Below are 22,503 nucleotides of genomic sequence, written 5' to 3' on the forward strand. Positions count from 1 at the left end.
GATGATGGCAAAGTCATACCTGCTTATCAGAGATTTTAGGCTTAGATTTTTAAGTGTTTGCCTCATGTCATTTCAGAATTAGCGAAGTCTAGAATGGTAAACTGGCTCTGTGTTTGCGGTCCCAGAAGTCTCCAATTTTGTCACTCCAGCCCTGGAGCAACTCCCCACAATTTACTGTTTTCTCTGCTCCACAGCACAGCCTTTGCTTAGGCCAAACCTCCAATCTCAGTTTCTACCCCCATCCAGAGTTGGTAAATACCTTCAAGAAAAAAGAGGCTCAGGTCCTCAGCTCACCCCTGAGAGGTTCTCCCCACTCTGGAGTTTTAGTCCTCAAGTGCCCTTACTTCTGCAGCTCTGGATGGTTTCAAAACATGAATTTTGTATTTTCTCTGCCTTTTCTAGTTGTTCTTGGTAGGAGGATTGGCCCGCCTTGAACTATTCCAACCTCATCTCATTAAGGGTTCAAAAAGTCTTGGAGTCCAGCTAATCTGTGGTCACCAGACATGGACCAGAGCTAAAGGAAGCGGAGTCTACTGGAAAGAGCACAGAGTCTGAAGTCAAGTGAACTGGAGTTCTCAGTCTTGCTCTGGGACTGTAGGGTCAGGAGCCACTGCTCAGTAAGCACACAGACTGGGCTGTATACTGGCTCCACTGCCAGTTGTGTGAAATTGAAACATTTTCTTAACCTCTCTGACCCTCTGTTTCCTCATTATAGAATATAAATAATAATAAAAACCAGTTGCTTTGGAATAGATTCTGACTCATGGCAACCCCTTGTGTGTCAGAGTAGACTGTACTCTGTAGGGTTGCCAATGGCTGGTTTTTTGGAAATAGATCTCCAGTCCTTCCTTCTGAGGTAACTCTGGGCAGACTCGAATCTCCAACCTTTCAGTTAGCAGTTAAGGGCATTTGCACCACCCAGAGACTCCAGATAATAATAGTACCCATGATATAGGGTTTTTGTGAAGATTAAATGAAATTTAAAGCACAGCACTTGGGTCAATAAAAGTTAGTTGTTATTATTACTAATTTGAAAAAGTTACATGTTCTCTCTAAGTCGATTTCCTCATGATCAAAAAAATTAACATAATACCTGCCTCAGACCTGGTAGGGTGGTGTCTTAGTTTCCTAGGGCTGCTATCACACAAATACCACAAGTGGGTAACTTTAAAGAACAGGAGTTTACTGTTCACAGTTTTGGAGGCTAAAAATCTAAATCAGGGCATCAGCTCTGGGACAAGCTTCCTCCTTGTCGTGGTCCTGAGCATTTCTTGGCGTTCCTTGGCTTGTAGATGATTCCTCACATGGTGTCTTTCCCCCTGCATGTGTCACTGTGTTTATTCTGCCTTTTTTTTTGTAAACAAATATAAAAATGTATTCTTGTTAATCCCTCAAAATGCCTATAAAAATTTTCTTAAATCATCTCTCAGTGAATCTAACACGGTCAGGCTTTTTCCAACAGCGGAACAGATTTCAGTATCTCTAGCTGAATGGCAGACACAATATTTGAACTTAGTTAAGGGACAGTCTGGATGGGGGAAAAAATGTGTTGTAATTTTAATCACCAGAGTCATTCTCAGTGCTGTGAGATGCTGATGTCATGGGAGGCACTGGGTAACAGTGACAGTCTGAAGGAACTCACAACTCATGCACACTCTGAGGACCAAGTGGGAGCAAAATCATTCATAACAATGTCTTAGGCTGGGCTTTCTTGAGAAGCACAACCAGTGAAGTGTATGTGTGTGTGTGTGTGTGTGTGTGTATAAACCAAAAAAAACCCAAACTTGTTGCTGTTGAGTTGATTCTGACTCATAGTGACCCCATAGGACAGAGTAGAACTGCCCCATAGAGTTTCCAAGGAGCTCCTGGGGGATTCGAACTGCTGACCTTTTGTTAGCAGCCATAGCACTTAACCACTACACCACCAAGGTTTCCAATGTATATATGTATGTGTAAAAAACAAACAAACCAAACCCTGTGCTGTCAAGTCGATTCTGACTTATAGTGAACCTATAGAACAGAGTAGAACTGCTCCATAGGGTTTCCAAGAAGTGCCTGGTGGATTCGACCTGCTGACCTTTTGGTTAGCAGCTGAACTCTTAACCACTACGCCACCAGGGTTTACACACACACACACACACACATATACAGAGAGAGAGATTTATCTCAAGGAAATGGCTCACACAGTTGTAGAGGCTGGTAGGTCCCAAGTCTATGGGTCAGGGGTCAGGCTGGAGGCTTCTCCTGACTCACATAGCTGCAGGGGCTTACAAACCCAAGATCAACAGGTAAGATGGCAGGCTGTGGGCTCACAGGTTGTGGAGACCAACAAACCCCAAGATCAGTAGGCAATATGGTGGGCCGCTGGCTCCAGTCCCAAAAACTGGAGGTCAGTTGACGATGAGCCAGATGCAGGACCCACAGTGAACAAAAGTCAGCAAGTTTTGTCAGAACGTCTGTATATATTGGATACAGTCCACACCCCTGAATGAACTCCCCTTACAACTAATTGGCTGATCGCATCAGATAATGATTACATTATATCACAAAACGGAGGATAACTACATCATTACATAACTTCCAAATTATATCATTATATAACTGTCAAATCACTGAGAATCATGGCCCAGCCAAGTGACACACCTTGATCGTCACAACCAATTATATCAAATCCATTCTCTCCTTTCCTCCGTTCTTCTTGCTGTGTCAAGCATACACAATTAAATTTGTCTAGGTTGAATAAGACAAATGCATGTATCATTTCACCCCACTATATCTACGTATACATTTCCCATGACTATTGTGAAGATTAAGAGGGTTAGTGCATGTCATGTGCATAGTATAAGACTTGGTATGTACTCAACCCATACATATTACTACTTTTCTCATTCACATTTGAACAGGTCCTATTTATGATTATTTTTGAAGAGAATTAGACAAATCATACTATATGGCAACCTTACTTCCACTTAACATCTTTATCCTTGAATGAATGCTCTTGAAGATGAAAAGGTAAAAACAAGGGAGCAAGAAAGGAAGGAGGGAGGGAGAGGGGGAAAGAGGAAAGAAGAGAAACCAATGAAGAATATTTGCCAGTGGAAAGAGTTTCAGTAATGATGATATTGATAGCTGGGTGTAGGTGGGAGATGTTACTGCCAGATTCTATGTGTTTATCTACAAATATTAGCAAAATTTTTATTGATCATTTCCTTTACTATGGACCAGGCACTGTGCTAGGCCTTTTCTGTGTGACAGGAAAGAAATCAGTAATTATTTATAGCCTCTTTCCCTTTTCACCTTTTTGAAGGGATTCTGTGCCACTGTTCTTGTCTTTGAGTCTTTGCAGAACTGGAATGTAGGGCAGAGATGAAAGAAGCAAAGATTGACTGGAGTGATGCACACCGGGAAGGACCATACGTGGCACAGTGTTTAGCAGCTTGGCTGTTAACCAAGAGGTCAGCAGTTCGAATCCTCCAGCTGCTCCTTGGAAACCCTATGGGGCAGTTCTACTCCTTCCTATGGGGTTGTTACGAGTCAGAATCAAGTCAACGGCAATGGGTAGTTAGTTCATCCAGAGGAGATAAGAGGGAGCCTTGGCTAAGCAGTAGCTGGTCTAGAGATATTTGAGGAGTTTGGAGAAAGAAAAGAAATATGGGGTAGGGCAGTTCCTAGAGGAATGAAAGCAAAACAAGTTTTAAAGGACTTTACAGCACATTGGAATTCAGTTCCATATGAAGTGGGTAGAGATTTACCTAGCCTTGAAATAAATTTTGTGGCTATGGACCTTTGTTTCCTGAGTGTGATATGTCCTGAAGGCTCATTTTTTTGGGGGATGCGGTTATATAGAACCTCTGAGGAAGGTGTGGAAACCCTGGTGGTGCAGCGGTTAAGACTTCAGCTGATAACCAAAAGGTTGGCAGTTCAAATCCACCAGGCACTCCTTGAAAACCCTATGGGGCCGTTCTGCTTTGTTCTTTAGGGTCCACAGGAATGAGGCAACAGGTGGGAAGTACTTTATCTGAGACCACAAAGCTGGTAGTTAGGGTGGGTGGTATTCTTACCTTGGTCTGCACTATGCCAAGCCCATACTCTGGTTATGATGGAGGATTTAGCTCCAGCTGGACCTCCTTCTGGAAACCTTGGTGGCACAGTTGTTAAGTGCTATGGCTGCTAACCAAGAGGTCGGCAGTTCAAATCCGCCAGGCACTCCTTGGAAACTCTATGGGGCAGTTCTACTCTGTCCTATAGGGTCGGTATGAGCCAGAATCGACTTGACGGCAGTGGGTTTAGTTTTTGGTTTTGGGGCCTCCTTCCCTGGCACAGCTGTCAGTCATTAAAACTTTCATGAAACGGATTTAGCAGTGGCCCCATTTAGCTCCAGCTTGAAGTGACTGAAGGAAAAGGGGAAGCTAAATACTCCCCCCTATAATTTTTTTTTAATTCTACTGTGTTTCAGGTGAAAGTTTACAGTGCAAATTAGTTTCTCATTCAAAAATTTATACACAAATTGTTTTGTGACATTGGTTGCAATCCCCACAATGTATCAACCCTCTCCCCCTGTCCCTTTCCACCCCAGTTCCCCATGTTCATTCGTCCAGGTTTCCTGTCCCTTTCTGCTTTCTTGTCTTTGCTTTTGGGCAGCTGTTGCCCATTTGGTCTCGTACACTTGATTGAACTAAGAAGCACATTCGTCGTGTGTGTGTTGTTGTTAGTTTTATAGGCCTCTCTAATCCTTGGTACTGGGTTTTTTTTTTCTAAATCCTTGGCTGAGAGGTGGACTTTGGGAGTGGCTTCAGTACCATGTTAGCAGGGTGTCTGGGGTATTCTGCTTTTTTCAATACAACACCACTCAGAAGGGATTGGGTTTAGGACCCACACTACTCCGGCACGTCCTCATTAACATAACAAAAGAAAACCCCTATTTCCAAACAGGGTCACAGTCACAGGCACAGGGGTTAGTACTTCATATCTTTTTGGGGGACACTATTCAATAAGGATTAAATGAAAATGAATGCTATAGTACTCTGGTCAAGGTGGGTACTCAATAATTACTGCCCATCTTATAAGTTTTCCCTGAGGTATTATAAGATTGTTTACATTTCAAATTCTGCTTTTTTTTTTTTTTATGTGGATTCAGATTCTTGAGGTACAGACCATAACTTATTCATCTTTGTAACCCTAGCACTTGGCTCAGAGCCTATCATGCCCAGTGCATATTTGTTGAAAGATGAATCAGTGAATACTAACTTCTAATTCTACAGTTCGTCGTTATTCACTCCAGCTTCCATCACATCTCCTTGCTTAAAGTAAGAGCCAAGTAAATATTTGTTGAATAAATGAATTATTGAGAATCATAACAAAGCTTACTAGTTTATTCAGGGATAATATTAATCTTTTTCTCAGGCTGATTTAGAAAACCGGATGGTCTTCGTTTGAATAATGACCTACCTGGTTCTGATAAGCTTGGTCTGCAGGATATAGGAGGAGTCCTGGTGGCAGAGTGGTTAAGGTGCTTGGCTGCTGATGGAAAGGTCAGTGGTTCGAACCTGCCAGCTGCTTCGTGGGAGAAAGATATGGCAGCCTGCTTCCGTAAAGATTTACAGCCCTGGAAATCTTATGGAGCAATTCTACTGTGTCCTACAGGGTCACTATGAGTTGAAATCAACTCAACGGCAGTGAGTTTTTTGGTTTTAAAGGATATAGAGGAAGTGGAACTAAGAATATTTACTCATTAAATACAAGATCTTGACTTCCAGTTCTCTTTTTTGGACTCAAATGCCTTTTCTTATTCTCTCTGATTATAGGATGATGCTGCAAAAATGTAAATTAAGATGATGGGACAGCTGGTAGCTGAATGCAGGGTAGAAGCCAGATGGGCTGAAGCACTAAAAATTAAAATGAGAAAACTCAAAAACTCTTTTTTTTTAAATGTACATGCCATACAGACTCTTAACTATACTAAAAGAGTTTAAGACGTAGTGGATGGAAACAAGTAAGCACCTAAATAGGGAAATAATCTCGAAAACATTATCAGTTCCCAGTTTAACGGGAAAAATAATAAAATAATATTTACTGGGAGTTAGCAATGCATTTGGTACTGTGCTGCTTTTTCTGGACATTATTCCAGTTAATTCTCACAGAAACAACAGTACTTACGTGTGATAGGTACCATTCATGTCCTGTTGCGTAGATGAAGACACTGAAAGGGTACAAGCGTAAGAACTTGCCCAAGGTCACACAGTATGTGGAGGAGTAGGTATTTAAGCCCAGATCTGGTCATCATCTAAGGAGCCTTGATGGCACAATAGTTAAAGCTCTGAACTGAAAATTCGCAGGTTCAAACCCACCAGCAGCTCCACAGAAGAAAGATGTGGCAGCCTGCTTCTGTAAAGATTTATAGCCTCGAGAGCCTATGAGACAGAGGCAGTTCTACTCTGTGAGTCAGGATCAGTTCGACAGCACTGGATTTGGTTTTGGTTTTGGTTTTGGTCTGGCCATCCCTTGGTTTCCTAACTATTAGATCCTGTTGCAGTGGTTCTCCCCAGTCAGAACCAGCACCGTCTTTTTTTAAAAACAAATATTAAGTAATGTCTTCTTTACTAGTTTGAAATTAAATTCACAGAAAATATAATTTCCCTACACATATAATTAAAAAAAAAAAAAAATCCCTGGCTTTCATGAAAAGAGAAATTCAAGCTAGGTAATTTATAATGAAATAATATGTATTTCAATATGCAAATGCTATGACGTCATTACATTAGAAGACATAATTAAGTGGTCAGATGCTTGCACCCATCTGTAGACTCTCCATGAATGTGTCAGCTATAAATTCAGAATGGTATGGGTGTGTCATCTTGGTGACTCAAACACCAGGTGTGGCACTGCCATTATTAGCAAAAGGATTTTCCAAAAATATTGAAAGGGTTTTGGTAAAGGTCCAAACAAAACAAAGTACAGTCTTCCCTCTATTCATACTCTTGTTGCATTCCTGGAAAATTCAGTTTATATAGAAAGCGTGCCAAGGGACTTGGTATTTACATGTAAAACACGAGATAATTACAAGCAGACTGTTCATGTCCATGAATGATCAGTGGGATGTTTGAAAGTCATGAGGGATGAGGAGTGATTTCTCCTTGCTCAGGATGGTTCCACCCTAGGCGGGGCATCTGAGAGCTAGCCCTCACCCATGAAGGCCGGGGCACCCTCCAAATCATTGTGAACTCATAAAAACACCTCCACGAACTTCCAGATTGCCCGCTAGGGTGGTCCTGCCTCAGGTGAGAACTACTGCTCCACTGAACGCGCTAAAGGAACTAGTATTGCAGGGCCAAGGGAAATTACATAGTGCCAGACGAGCTGACGGAGTATCGGGCAGAATCTTAATACTGCAGTTAATTATTGAGTGGTATTTAAGAGTAGACATAGAAATAGGGCCTAGAAAGAATGACTCTTTTTAGGAATGAAGAACAAGCACTTTGGGGAAGAAGTACTCAAGGAAGTCCTTCTTGCTCTGCAGCCACCAGTGGGTCTTACTACCCTGTCATAGCATCCCGGGCCTCTGCTTTATAACACTCCTGGTAATTTTAATTATGTAGGTAATTGCCTATGGCTTGTTTAATATCTGTCTCTTCCACTAGAAGATAAGTTTCAATACCTGTATTGTTCACTACAATATCACTATTATACAGCAGGGTGCCTCTTGCATAGTAGGCACTCAATGAATACTCGCATAATTAACATTTCGTAGAGAAGGATTCTGAGAAGTTCAACGGTATGGCTCTGATTTTAATAAATATATTATAAGTCCATGAACGGATTTGTATATATTATGATTTCTATTTTAGCAAGCGGTTTGAAAGCCGGCTAATTAAACACTGACGTAATGGTGGTATAGACGTTTAGCAGTGGTTTTGCAAGCATAACTCTAGCGCCACCTTCTGCCAGGCGGAGAAATACGCTCAGATAATTCACATCCTGAGATTTTGGCCTTTGATGCTCAAGCAGTTCTTTATGCTGCAGAATTTATTAGATCATTTTTTTAAGGGAGGCCTAGAAATTCCTATTCAAAAATAATAAGCAGATTTTGGGCAATCTATAAGTAACGTTGACTGAAGTGAACAAAATCCCTATTTTCAGCAGTTGGAATACAGGGAATTTTCTTAAAGAGAGAAAATGTAAAAGTTTTTGTCTTACTGAGTCTGTCATTGTGTAGTGCCCCTGATATAGGTTCGTAAATTAGTTATTATGAACATTCCCCAATTATTATGACATAAAATACACAGGCACTTGCTACAGGAAGGCAGCTTTGCTTTCAGAATTATCATTGATGTTATCAAGAATAGATACTGTGGAAAGAACAGTTTGAATCCTAGTATCTCTGAAAACACTTGTTAAGAATTTCTGAAAATCAATGAAATCTTTAACCTATAATAAAAATAAAATCAAAGTTTTGTTATACATATATTCATAGGTAACCAGGAAGGCTGAAATGTCCATTTCTCTTTGTTAAGCATGTCTAATCTATATGCCATTTTACATTATGCGAATAACCTATAATATTTTAAGATATTAATGGGGTTGGATAATGATATGTAACAGTGTCACACAGCAGATGTCTGTGTACTGCACAAACGGAAGAACAATGTCCAGTTTTGACCCCTAACAGGAAGAAAGAAACTCGTCCAATGAAATGGGATAGGTGTAAAGTAAAGGCCAACACACTTTTTCTTTAAAGGACCAGGTAGTAAATATTTTAGGCTTTATGGGTTTCTGTCATGACTACTCAACTCTGATAATACAAAATCAAATGAGCATTGTTTTGTTCCAATAAAACTTTATTTACAAAAAGAAGCAATAGGTTAGATTTAGCCTGAGGTCTATAGTTGCCAACTCCTGGCATAAAGCATGGAGAATATAGCTTTAGAATGGAAAACTCTGTTTTCATAGTGGGAATCAAAGTGCTTGTTTCAGTAAGAAAGCTATGGAACTTGGTGTGTCAGAGTGTGGCAAAACAGGCCTTTCACAGACAATGAGTCAGTAGCTATATAAACTGCACTGTGATGTAGTGGATAGTCAAAAACTAACATACGACTGGATTCAAAGCTGCAGCTGGTGCAGGTGAACAAACATGGAATAAAATGCTGTAGGATTGTGGAGGAGCAGGCCTCCCTGTTGTTGGTCTCTGGGGTCAGTCTGATGGGTGGCAGATGCGCTGTTACCTTCATCAGCCTAAAATGCCACTGGAGCACATAGGTCCTCAAATAAGTTTTTCAAAAACTGTGAAGGGTCTGAGATTTTATCCTACTTGCAAGCTAGCAAATTTCTCAACAAGGTAACTTGCCACAGTTTCATAAATACTGGCAGAAGTCACAAGATTTCTGGGTCAGGGACAAAGAACTTTCTTACTTGTGACACAGGGAGTAGCATGAACATTGTGTTTGTATCACTTTCCTTGCCCCAATTCTTACATGGTGGTGAGTGACACCGGCACACATAGTGGATTGTGTCACAGGAGAGGAACCTGGAGTTTAGGGAGCCTGAGTCTTTTATAATGGGAAGTAAGCAGATATGTCCTTTACTCTGGAAGGAGATACTATACAAATATTCTTAAAGAAAGAATCTGTAACAAAGGCAGTCAGTACCTCTATTCAAAGGAGCTCTGGTGGCCATGGTTAAACACTTGGCTGCTAACTGAAAGGTTTTTTGTTCAAACCCACCAGTGCCTCCATGGGAGAAAAGGCCTGGTGATCTGGTCCTGGAAAGATTATAGCCCAGGAAACCATATGGGGCGGCGGTGGAGCAGTTCTACCCTGTCCTGTAGGATCGCTATGAGTCAGAATTGACTTGATGGCACACGGCAACAACAACCTCTGTTCATAAAATGTGCAGTAACTCAAAAGACACATAGAGAATTGTCTCCCCAAAAGATATCCCAGAATACACCAGACTACACAATCTGGCCATTAAAATGCTATAATTCTTAGTACTAGCTTAATTTTTCCCTTGTAAGCCAAATAAAGCAGTTGATCTCTTGCCTTTCTAAGTAGGTCATATGGGTAAAGAACTAATGATAACTAAGTCTTTACTTCTGATATGACAACTTTGGGGGAGATAGACCAGGGAGGAACAGGCCTATAGCACAAGATTAAGGAAAAGAAAGGACCGAATGTCAGTCATGAGTCAACACTCATTTTCCATCCAGGGCAAATAATGTCTCAAGAACAAATTCTACTTCCTTGACTTCTCTTGATCAGATGTTTATTAGGAGCCGAGTCAGCATTAAGATCCCAGTCAGGCATAGTGCTACAGCTTTGCCTGCAGGGCTGGTGAAGAAAGGTAGAGTTTAGACAGGGGCATCTGTCATTACTCACATGCAACGCCGGGTGAAAGCTGTCTGGACCGTGGTCATCATTCTGTCCTGACCAAGATGGAAGGATAAAGGGATGGAGTGTTGGTGTCATTTCGTTCTTTGACCACCACCTCCAGTAAAATGGCCCATTGCCTTTTAATGTCCTTCATGTTGAGTACTCAGTTTTATTTCATTATATGGGTAGATTAGGGAAGTTTGTAATATTTTTTTCTAGCTAGCTCAATATCTGTCAGCAGCACCTTTGTAATTCATTGTATACAGTTACGTATAGTTCTTATTCAGAGTATGCGTTCAGTCATTCCCAACAAAACCTTTTGTTGTGTTAAGAAAGTCCCAAGGTAAGAAGCTCCACCAGTTACCGCCTTTTTTTTTTTTTTTTTTATATAGGTGTTGATACGGACATTTGCTTGGACCGAATATCCCCTCTGGTTTTAAAAAATTCTAGATATCCAGAGTGAGCAAGACAAGGTAAGCAGATATCCTAGTTCACTGGCCAATCAAAGTCTTTCAGTACAAAAGATTTATTTTCTCCTCTCAGACTGTGTGAGCCCTACATGAAATTAGCAAACCCAACCTTTTCATATTTAAAAAAAAATATAGAGAGAGACACAGAAAGAAGAATACAGTAAAAGAGAGGTACATTATGTGTTATCTACAGTCAAGGCAATGTTCCCACTTATCTGATCAGCAGAGCTGTCCTCCCCTCACTGCTGTTGCTAACCTTGCATTAGATCTGTACCCTCTGCAATCCAGCCAGGAAGTGATGAAGCTGGTTCTCTCCTGGCTGACAGCCTGGGCATTGCAAGGGGGCTCTGGCTTAGAGTCCCTTTGAATTTAGCATTGCCATTCAAAATCATTGCTGCCTCCATTCATTGGCCCATCTGTGCAGATGAGGTAATCTCTCCTACATTTGCCAGCAAATAGTTGTTGTCATGTGGCCAGAGCAGACAGAAATCTGGAATTAGCTGCCACCACGGTCTTAGTAACATCAACAATGCGGAAATATGAAAGTATACAAAAAGTAGCCCAGAATAAGCAATTGTGATCCCCTCTGGCTGGACTACTCACAAGTAAGAGATTCCACTAAGGAGATGAGATAATGGAGACAAGGCTACGGCGTGGTCATACTCTACGTGGACTTGAATTAGGTGAACTTGACATAGGTTGACATAAAATGCTAATAAAAGGTTGCTTTGTGTGCAACATTTACTCAGGCCAATGTAGGCTGCAACCTGATAAGAGCTTTGTGAACACCAAAGCAGAAGGAGGACAACATGGGGAACAAAGTGCTTCCTCCCAAGGTGACATATCTTCCGAGAAAATCTTCGACACCCCGAGGCTTTTCTCCAAATCCTTCCCCAGCTGCAGTTCCTGCATCTTCCTTTCTTCCTTCCCTTCTCTATCCGCAAGTGGAGCTGGCCACTCGTCCCTTCTCAGGGTCTTGCCCCTTCTGCCATTAATTTTCTCTGCTGAGCAATTTAACTCCTCTCCTTTCCAGGTTGAGTCTAGATACCTTTCAAATTTCTCAACAAATGATGGATTCATTTTAGGAACTCCCTACTTAGACAGTTGAGGGAATTGTAAATATATTATTTTTTTTCCATCTCAAGTAGTTTTCCCTGTTACACCATTATTACCTGCAATCATGTCTTATACATCTTTAGACCCCAGGAACTAGCATGCCAGCACTGGCACATGCTCATGGGAAGGAAGGAAACCAGTATTTCTTAGTTTTTGCTGTTCTAAGACAAACAGTTACTTTTCCTGGAAATTGTGTCCTTTCCAACAAACACAGATTTAGAAATTCCTTCTATTTTGCAAAGGAGATTTTAGGTATCAATTGCTCCATAACAAATTACCCCAAAATTTAATGGCTTAATACAGCAATCAATTTATTACTGTCTCTCACGGTTATATTTATCATTACTCTCATGGTCCTGAGAGTGGACTGGGCTCAGCTAAGGGTTTCTTGCTTGAGACCTGTCATGCAGTTGTAGTCAGATGGGGCCTGGGGCTGGAACCATCTGATAGCGAGCTAGCCCACTTACTTGGGCCAGAACAGCTGGGGTTCCGTGGACATCCCTCTCTATCTTTATGTGGTCTCCTTAGTATGGTGGCTTCAGGGTAGTAGGACATTTACATGGTGGGTCATAGCTCCAAAGTGAGTGTCCTGAAAGAAAGAGCTAGTGGACGCTGTAGCATCTTTTCTAACCCAGCCTTGGAAGTCAAGCAGCATCACTTCCACCATGTTCTATTCTACTGAGGTAGGCACAAAAGCCTGCCCAGGTTAAATGGGAAGGGACATGGACTGGAGTTGGGGGATATGTTTCAAAACCACCACAGAGCTTGGGCGGGATTAGGAAGAAAAATGTACCCCTTACATCAAACGCAATCAAACACCTCATTGAATACAATTCATGCTTAATGGAACTTCATCGAACCAGTTTCATTTTATGAGTTATCCCTATCAACAGTTTCTACTTCTATTGATTTATTTTTATTAGTTTTGTGAACTCCTGAAAGTCATAACTTTCTCTTGGTAAAAAGCAAAAACTCAAAAACAAAAAACTCAAACTTCTGTAAGTATATTTTCAAACATAGATTAGTTTCTTTCACATAGTATAGAAAATGGGGCCTTATTTTAAGAAAGTGGAAAATAGATCCTGAGTTTCCAATTTCTAAAAGAATGAATGGATTCTACCATCAATGACTATCCTCTTCCAAATGTCCATTGAAGCTCATCAGGAGGAAAAAGACACATGGATAAAGCCACACATTCTGGACTTTCCAGCATAATCTCAATTTCAGGGTTTTCCACTATCGGGCCTCATTTCAGTCCTTTGTCAGGGTACGTTTCTGACATTTGGTTCAGAAAATATTGTCATCGCTCATTCATTCAATACATTTTGTGGGTAGACTACGTGCCAGGCAGGGTTCTGGGCACTGAGAATGTGGCAGTGAGCAAACTCTCTGCCCCCTGTCTGGAATACGGGGGGAGACTGAACAAATAAACAAGTAAATGTATAGCATAGCCTTTATCTTTCTATGTGGATGAACCCTTGACATAATGTTCAGGTCTCAGGGAACATTTGCATACAGATTATTGTGTCTGCAGCTCATGGTACATTAGCAGGATCGGTAACATGTAGATATAACAATCCAAGAATGATGATCAATGAGATTTCGACGATTATTAAATAAACCCACTAACCCACTGCCGTCGAGTCGATTCCGACTCATAGCGACCCTATAGGACAGAGTAGAACTGCCCCATAGAGTTTCCAAGGAGCTCCTGGCAGATTTGAACTGCTGACCTCTTGGTTAACGGCTGTAGCACTTAACCACTAAGCCACGAGGGTTTCCGATTATTAAATAGAGAATGCTATTTTCCTGTGGATTTGTTAATTTTTTTTTTTTGTTGTTGTTAATTTTAGCCAACCTATTAGCCTACTCTTTTTTATGGTCCTCTCCTTCCCACAAAACATATGAACCCCACAAAGCAAATCAGTTTTTGTAGGTAGAAGAAACTCGTTTTTCTTTTCTATGTAAAAATAAATTAACTACTTATTTTTTTTAAGATTTTATCCAATTAGGATTATGTATTAGTTTCGTATTGCTGCTATAACAAATTATCACAAATGTAGTGATTTAAAACAGCACGAAATTATCTTACAGTTCTAGAAGGCCAAAGTCTGAGATGCGCAGGCAGGGCTGCATTTTTGCTGGGGACTCTAGGAAAGAATCTGCTTCTTTGCATTTTCCAGCTTCTAGAGGAAAACTAAACACAAAAAACCCCAAAGTTGTTGCTGTAGTCGATTTCAACTGTACAGCCTGTATTTCATGACACATGACCCCTTCCTCCATTTTCAAAGCCAGCAATTTAGCATCTTCAAATCTCTCTCTCTCTATGGCCCTCCTACTTCCCTCCCCTAAAGACACTTGTGATTACATTGGGCACACGTGGTTAATCCAGGATAATTTCCCCATCTCAAAATCCTTTACTTAATTACACCTGCGAAGTTTCTTTTGCTGTATAAGTACATAAACCTGTGAAAGCTGGGACCTGCATAAGGTGGAAACCTGTCAGAAAAAGAAAACTCAAATACTTTCCTCTAAAATGGGCGATAGGAAGGTGGTAAGACTGCACCATGTCAAAGGCAGAAAACTTGCAAGACCTGGAAAAACAAGGCACTCGATCGAGTTGTGTATCTCACAGGTTTCACTGTATTAAGCTTCTAGGAATTAGGACGTGAACATCTTTGGGGACCATTATCCAGCCTGCCAAAATCTAAAAGTCTCATCACAAATTTTTATGAGACAAGATGATAATATTGTAAATGCAAGAGTGATTTTTCCCTATTTAAAACAAAAAATGACTTTTCTGCCAAATTTTCTTGAAAAATATGGGCAGTTAGATTACTAAAATTCATTTGTTTCCCTCCTTTTCATAAATTTTAAAAACTCATAACACAAACGTAATAAATTTCTGTTAAATTACTGGCTTAAGCCAAAATGAGACTTAATTTCCTAAAGGTAGGCTCTGTACGTTTAAGTAAAAGTTGTAAATTGCTTTTAATCAATGTTATTCTGAACAAGAAAATTTATTGACAATGTTGAACATTAGAGCTACTAATACCATACAAAATATAGTATAAGACAGAGTTTTATTCAAAATTTTGAAGCAGCAATCTGTTACCAAGTAACATGATCTGGATTAAATACAGTTACAAAGTCACTACGTAGAGTTGCAGAATTATTGTACACACTTGTTGGTTTCTTTTATTGGCCTATACATGCACAAAGTGTTATATTTGGAAGCAAAAATAAAGGGTGAAATTCTCCCCTTTAATGTGACACTTGTGCTAGTTTTGTTTTGTTTTTGAACAAATATTCAATTCTGGGTCAAACTTGAGATAAGTACACATGAATTTCATTTTCAACTGGAATGAATTTTTTGTCCTTGCTCTCGATGCTAGGTTTTCTTTTTTTCTTTAAATTGTGTTGCTTGTTATACTAGGGTAGGAAAGTGACTTGGAAGATTATAATTCTTCATCACTAACTTTATGGGAATTGCCCCTATGTCTAGGGCTAGAATCCTTCACTTGCATTTCTTACGCGTCTTCAAAAATCATCCACATTGGACCATTGTCATGTTTACAAGGGTTAATAGTAATAAAATATAAAACAGAAGGTCTAAATAAATAAATAAATGAGAAAGCAAAGAATATGAAAATACCCAACACCATTCACCTCCAATCTACACAATTCATGCCTTACAACATTAACAACAACAGGGAGTCACAGGGAGTAGAGCAGCTGTGGTACATGAAATTTCCTTCTTTAGAATAAAAGCTTCCTTCTGATTTCTTCTTGTGCTAGTCAAGCTTGCTTTCTTTCCTGAGTCACTTGCTCATGTGCAAGGGGAGGTTGGGGGATATGATTTGCCAGAGAGAGGTTGACATTGTTAGCTTCATGTCATCCCTTCTCTGCAACTCTGTGCTTGCCAATTATCCATGACCTTCAAACTGAGGAAGGCCTCAGCCAAATGAACATGGTCCTACCCTGCACTGCCATAGGGAGCAGAAAGACCTCCAACAAAATTTCTAACAGGACTCCTTGGTCATCATCCATCCATCACTGTGAGTGTTAGGATTGCATGGACGGAATATTCAAAAAGTAACATTTATTCCTACCTCCCACCACATCCTTAGCAAACGTGTCATAGTATGTTAGGGGTCCATGGACCCTAGTTAAGAAACCCTGATGAGTGGTAAAAAATATAACAGGATGAGGGGGCAGGAGAATGCTGGGAGAAGGGAGTTGCAGTTGACCTCTAGATCAAAAATAAATCCTGCAGAGAAAAGTGGCAAGCAAAGGAGAATAACTGTATCTTGCTTCTTTTTATAAAAATGGCATATTTGGAGGCAGAAATACACCTTGCTTTTGTAAATGAGGATTGTATTGATCTCATTATAGTATGGTGAAAAGATATAACCCCAATGCACACATTTTCTGATTTTAAACTATGCAGTATCCCCTTGTTCTGTTCGAACGACTGCCTCTTGGTCCATATACAGGTTCTGCATGAGCACAACTAAGTGTCCTGGAATTCCCATTCTTCACAATGTTGTCCATAATTTGTTATGATCCACACAGTCTAATGTCTTTGCGTAATCAATAAGACACAGATAAACATCTTCCTGGTATTCTCTGTTTTTAGTCAAGATCCATCTGACATCAGCAATGATTTCCTTCATTCCACATCCTCTTCTGAATCCAGCTTGAATTTCTGGCAGTTCCCTGTTGATGTATTGCTGCAGCCATTTTTGAGGGTGCGCCTGACCCAAACCACGGTATTTTCAATCGCCTTGTATGCATGTGAAAGCTGAACAATGAATAAGGAAGACTGGAGAAGAATCGATGCTTTTGAATAATGTTGTTCGCAAAGAATATTGAATATACCGTGGCCGGCCAGAAGAACGTACAAGTCTGTCTTGGAAGAAATACAGCCAGAGTGCTCTTTGGAAATAAGGATGGTGAGATTTCATCTCACATACTTTGGACAAGTCCCTGGGGAAGGACATCGTGCTTGGTAAAGTAAAGGATCAGTGAAAAAGAGGAAGACCCTCAAAGAGATGAATTGGCACAATGGCTGCAACAATGGGCTCAAGCATAGCAACAATTGTGAGGATGGCGCAGGACCGTGCAGTGTTTCTTTCTGTTGTACACCGGGTTGCTATGAGTTGGAAATGACTCGATAGCACCTAACAATAACAACAACAACAACAACAGTGAGCTAATGGTTATAATGATGCATTTCAGTGCACATGTGTATCTCCAGTCTTCCCTGAAATCACACTAAAATGGTGTCAAAAGAATAAAGAAGGTCAACAAGAATTGGAGAGGAGTTGACACCAAATAAGAATTGGCAATGAAAATTTGGAAGATAGAACTCTGTAGATGACTTATAAGAGCAAAGAAAGCTGAAACCTAATGGTATATATACAAAGAGGGAGATCAACAAGAAGGAAAAAACCACCATAGATTCACAGAAGGCAACACATATCTTTGAAGAAGGGTGAGGATGAGGCTGAAGCAAAACCATTGGTTAACGGTCTGTACAAAGAACTGTGTATCAATTGGCTGTTATTGGATAACAAACCATCCCAAAGGTAGTGGCTTAAAACAACAGGTATTATTTAGCTCACTGGTATGCTGGTTGCTTGGGGGCTGGCTGTAGGACAGCCTCACTTATGCATCTGCAGTGATCTGCCAGGTTAGGTAGATGGCTTTGCTGATTTTGGTTGGGCTCTCTCCTGTTTATGAGATTTTGGCTGGTACAACTGGGCTGACTCAGCTCTGGTCTGTGTGGGTCTCTTATCCTCCAAAGGATTTGTTGTTGTTGTTAGGTGCTGTTGAATTGGTTCTGGCTCCTAGTGTCCCTATGTACAGCAGAATGAAACACTGCTCGATTTTGCACCATGCTCATAATCATTGTTATGCCTGAGCCCATTGTTGCAGCCACTGTGTCAATCCATCTGTTGAGGGTCTTCCTCTTTTTTGCTGATCCTCTGCTTTACCAAGCATGATGTCCTTCTCCAGGGACTGGTCCCTCCAAATAGCATGTCCAAAGTATGTGAGATGAAGTCTCGCCATCCTCACTTCTAAGGAGCATTCTGACTGTACCTCTTCCAAGACAGATTTATTTGTTCTTTTGGCAGTCCATGGTATATTCAATATTCTTCACCAACAACACAATTCGAAGGCATCAAATCTTTTTCAGTCTTCCTTATTCATTGTCCAGCTTTCACATGCATATAAGGCGATTGAAAACACCATGGCTTGGGTCAGTCACATCTTAGTTCTTAAAGTGACATCTTTGCTTTTTACACTTTAAAGAGGTCTTTTGCAGCAGATTTGCCCAATACAATGCGTTGTTTGATTTCTTAACTGCTGCTACCACGGATGTTGAATATGAATCCAAGAAAAATGAAACCTTTGACAACTTCAACTTTGATCTTTTCTCTGTTTATCATGATGTTGTTTATTTTCCCAGTTGTGAGGATTTTTGTTTTCTTTATGTTGAAGTGTAATCCATACTGAAGGCTGTAGTCTTTGATTTTCATCAATAAGTGCTTCAAGTCCTTTTCACTTTTCAGCAAGGAAGGTTATGTCATCTCTGTATTGCAGTTTGTTAATGAGTCTTTCTCCAATCCTGATATAGCATTCTTCTTCATATATTCCAGCTTCTTAGATTATCTGCTCAGCACACAGCTTGAATAAGTATATTGAAAGGATACAACCCTGATGCATACCTTTCCTAATTTTAAACCAAGCAGTATCCCCTACCTCTGTTGGAAAGACTGCCTCTCGGTCTATGTACAGGTTTCTCATAAGCAAGATTAAGTGTTCTGGAATTGCCATTCTTCCCAATGTTTTCCATAATTTGTTATGATCCAAAGAGTTAACCAAAGCTTATTCCTTACTAAGAAGCAGGGGTCCTAAGAGAGTGACTAGAAGCATGAAAAGCTTATTGATGTCCATGTTCCAATTAAAAACCAAACCAAATCCATTGCTATCGAGTTAATTCCAACTCATAGCAACCCCATAGGACAGCGTAGAACTGTCCCATAGGGTTTCCAAGGAGCAGCTGGTGGATTTGAACTGCTGACCTTTTGGTTAGCAGCCGTAGCTGTTAACCTCTGTATCACAGGGCTCTGATTGGCATACCATTATTTCTGCCATATTCTATTAGCCAAAGCAAGTCACAAGACAAGCCCAGATTCAAAAGTTGGGGAAATAACTACATCTTCATGGAAGGAGTTACAAAGTTACATTGCAAAGGGTGTGGCTGCAGAGAGGAAAGGAATCTTGTGGCCATTTTTGCTACATATTACAAAGAAACCCTCAGATTATTTTCCCTACTCTCCCTCCATAACTAGAATTGGATACAATTAAAATCTAAAAAAAAAAAAAAAATCCTCAAATATAAAAAATAAAATTAGAAATTAAATACCTGATAAAAGAATTTTGAAACTTTTACTGAAAAGGTTGAAAAATAAAGTTGAGAAAATCATTCCGTGTATGTTTTCCTTTGCTGCATAACATATCCCCACAAACCTAGCAGCTTTTATAACACACATTTTTTTTGATCTTACAGTTTCTATAGATTAGGAGTCCAAGAACGTAGCTTAGCAAGGTTCTCTGCTTCAGAGTCTCACAAGGCTGCAATTCAGGTTTCAGGTGGGGCTCTGGTCTCATCAGAGGCTTAACTGGGAAAAGATTTGCTTCCAACCTCACACAGATTGTTGGCAGAATTCATTTCCTTGTGGCTGAGTAACTGTGAGTCCCAGCTTTTTTCCTGGGTGTCGGCAGTTCCAAGAGCCTACCTGTAGTTCCTAGTGGCTATTCACAGTTTTTTGCCATGAGTGCATTTTCAACATGGCTGCTCAATTCATCAAACCAGCAAGGATAATCTCTCATCTCAGTCTGCTAAGACAGTCTTATACAATGTAATGTAGGTATGGGAGTGACAGCTCATCGACTTTGTTACATAACATAACAATCAAGCAATTACATCTCATCACTTTTGCTACATTTTGGTTAAAAACAAGTTAGAGGTCCTGTCCACATTCAGGAGGAGAGGCTTATACAAGGGTGTGATTCGTTGGAGGGGTTCATTAGGGTGTGTTCACCTTAATCAGAAAGCAGAAGAAAAAGACTAAAATGAGAAAACTAAAGGATCAATCAGGTGGTCCAATATCTAATTAACAGTAGCCTCAAAAAAGAAAAGAAAAGAAAATGAAAAACTGGAGGGGAGAAAATTATTAAAAAAATAAATAAATAACGCAAGAAAATTTCCAAGAATGAAAGAAAATGAAATTTCAGATTTAAAGTATCCACTCAGTCCCCCTGGTGGCATAGTGTTTATGAGCTACAGCCGCTAACCAAAAGTTCAGAAGTTAGAATCCACCAGGCACTCCCTGGAAACTGTATGGGGCAGTGCTACTCTGTCCTATAGGGCCGCTTTGAGTCAGAATCGACTCGATGGCAACAGGTTTGGTTTTTTTTGGTTTTACTCAGTCCCCAGCACATTAATGAGAAGGAGACCTAAAACAAACACATCGTTTCAGAAACTGGCGATAGAGAGAAGATGCTTAAAAATTCCAGAAAGAAAAGAAAAAAATCAAATCATATATAAAGGATCAGAATTGAGCATGGCATTAGATTTCTCAACAAGAAATCTTAAATCTAGGGTATAATGGAGAAATGTCTTCCATGTTCTGAGGAAAAATTATTTCCAACATGGAATTCAAGAGCAACTGAATTATTTTTTCTAAGGAAGGTTACAATAGTGTCATTTTTTTTTTTTTTTACAAGCAAGTTTTAAGGTAATTGACCTCATGTGTATTCTTTCTCAGGAAAATACTAGAGATGTTTGCCACTCGGAGAAGAAAGTAAACCCAGAAAAACGAAGATATGAGATATAGGAAAGAGAGGCAGCAACATAGGACCCTGAGAGGTTAAAGGAATTCCCAGGACGACACTGAAGAGATGTCTTAAAACAACAGTTGTGTAGTAGGCCAATACTACACATCCAGATTGGAGTGGGAGGACAGTGAACTCTGGGATGAATATCTACAAGAAAAGAAAAAATGAAACCAATAGATTAATGTTTTTATAATATTGAAAGGAATTTTACAGCTTTGCTGAAGAACTCAAGAGATGAGTTGTGTAGAAAAAGAATTACCTAGAAAAAGAATCAAGGCCCCATCTACACACACAGACACAACTCAAAAAACAAAAACTTGAGGCAATTATTAACTCTAGGAAAAACAAAAGGTTGTACAGAAAAGGGATTGTAATTATAGACTAAGGAGTCCTGATGGTTCAGTGGTTAAGCACGCCTTGCTAACCGAAAGTTTGGCAGTTTGAACCCACCACCCACTCTGCAGGAGAAAGATGTGGCAATCTGCTTCTATAAAGATTACAGCCTTGAAAACTCTTTGGGGCAGTTTTACTCTGTCCTGCAGGGTTGCTATGAGTAGGAATCAACTCCACTGCAATGGGTAGTTATTGTATATCATTATACTCATCTTTGGACAATATTCACATATTTGTGATAAAATATTGATTTAGTAAAAGATTGTGGTAGATGTATTTTGGAAAGATAGAAGAGGAAAAGGGGAAGTATTTTCATGCTTATGTGTATGGTGTGAGACAGCTAAATTCTTATCTCCCCTTGGAAGTAGTTTATATCAAGAAACAGATTACACATATTATTAGTTGCCTCTGGAGAGTAGAACTCTAAATAAGGAAGAGTGGCTCAGAGCATTGCTGTTTTTTGTTAAAGCCTCGCAGTACTACTTGACTATTTTTTTAAGCAGTTTTATTAGAATATAATTTATATTCCATGTAATTCATTCATGATAGAACTGTGTGATGATTTGAAACACTGGGAAATGCTTTTTCCCATTGTGAAGTCCTTAGATTACTGTGGAGCTGGCAGTACTAAGGTTTTCAGTACGATACTCAATATCTAATGGCATTACCATAAGGATTTTATTTATCATTAAAGAAATTCCATTTTGGAAGTAAATGTTCTTAGGAAAAAAACTGTTTCCTATGCCTCACTCCAAAAACATTTCTACACTTTTCTTAGACATTATCATTTATTTCATCACTGCAAAAATAAATGAGAAGCAAATGAAAATGGATTATAAAATTTACTTTATGAGGAAAGGGGATCAAATATTATTTTTCTAATTAACAAAATTTTACAAGTCATTTACAGATTATTAACACTGTCCCCCCCCTTCATAATTATAATTTTCAAAAAGGAGGGTGGATTGGGGAGTTGGGAGAAGAGGAAGAAAATAAGCGGAAATTAAATGTCTTGGGCGTAGAAATCACTGTTCCCTATCCTTCCAACAAGAATTGAGTTCTTTCTCCTAAATGATTTTCCAGCATACTATCTTAAATATTATTTAAATTTTTTTTTGAAAAAGGAACTCTCATTTCTCTGGATATACTTGCCAATCAAAAATCCAATGAAATGTATATTTTAGGCCAAAGGAAAAGAAAATCGGTGTTGTTTCCATTATATTGGTGGCGGAACTCAGTAGATTTCAAAT

The sequence above is a fragment of the Elephas maximus genome, chromosome 13 (assembly GCF_024166365.1).
Source record: "Elephas maximus indicus isolate mEleMax1 chromosome 13, mEleMax1 primary haplotype, whole genome shotgun sequence".
NCBI classification, from domain to species: domain Eukaryota; kingdom Metazoa; phylum Chordata; class Mammalia; order Proboscidea; family Elephantidae; genus Elephas; species Elephas maximus.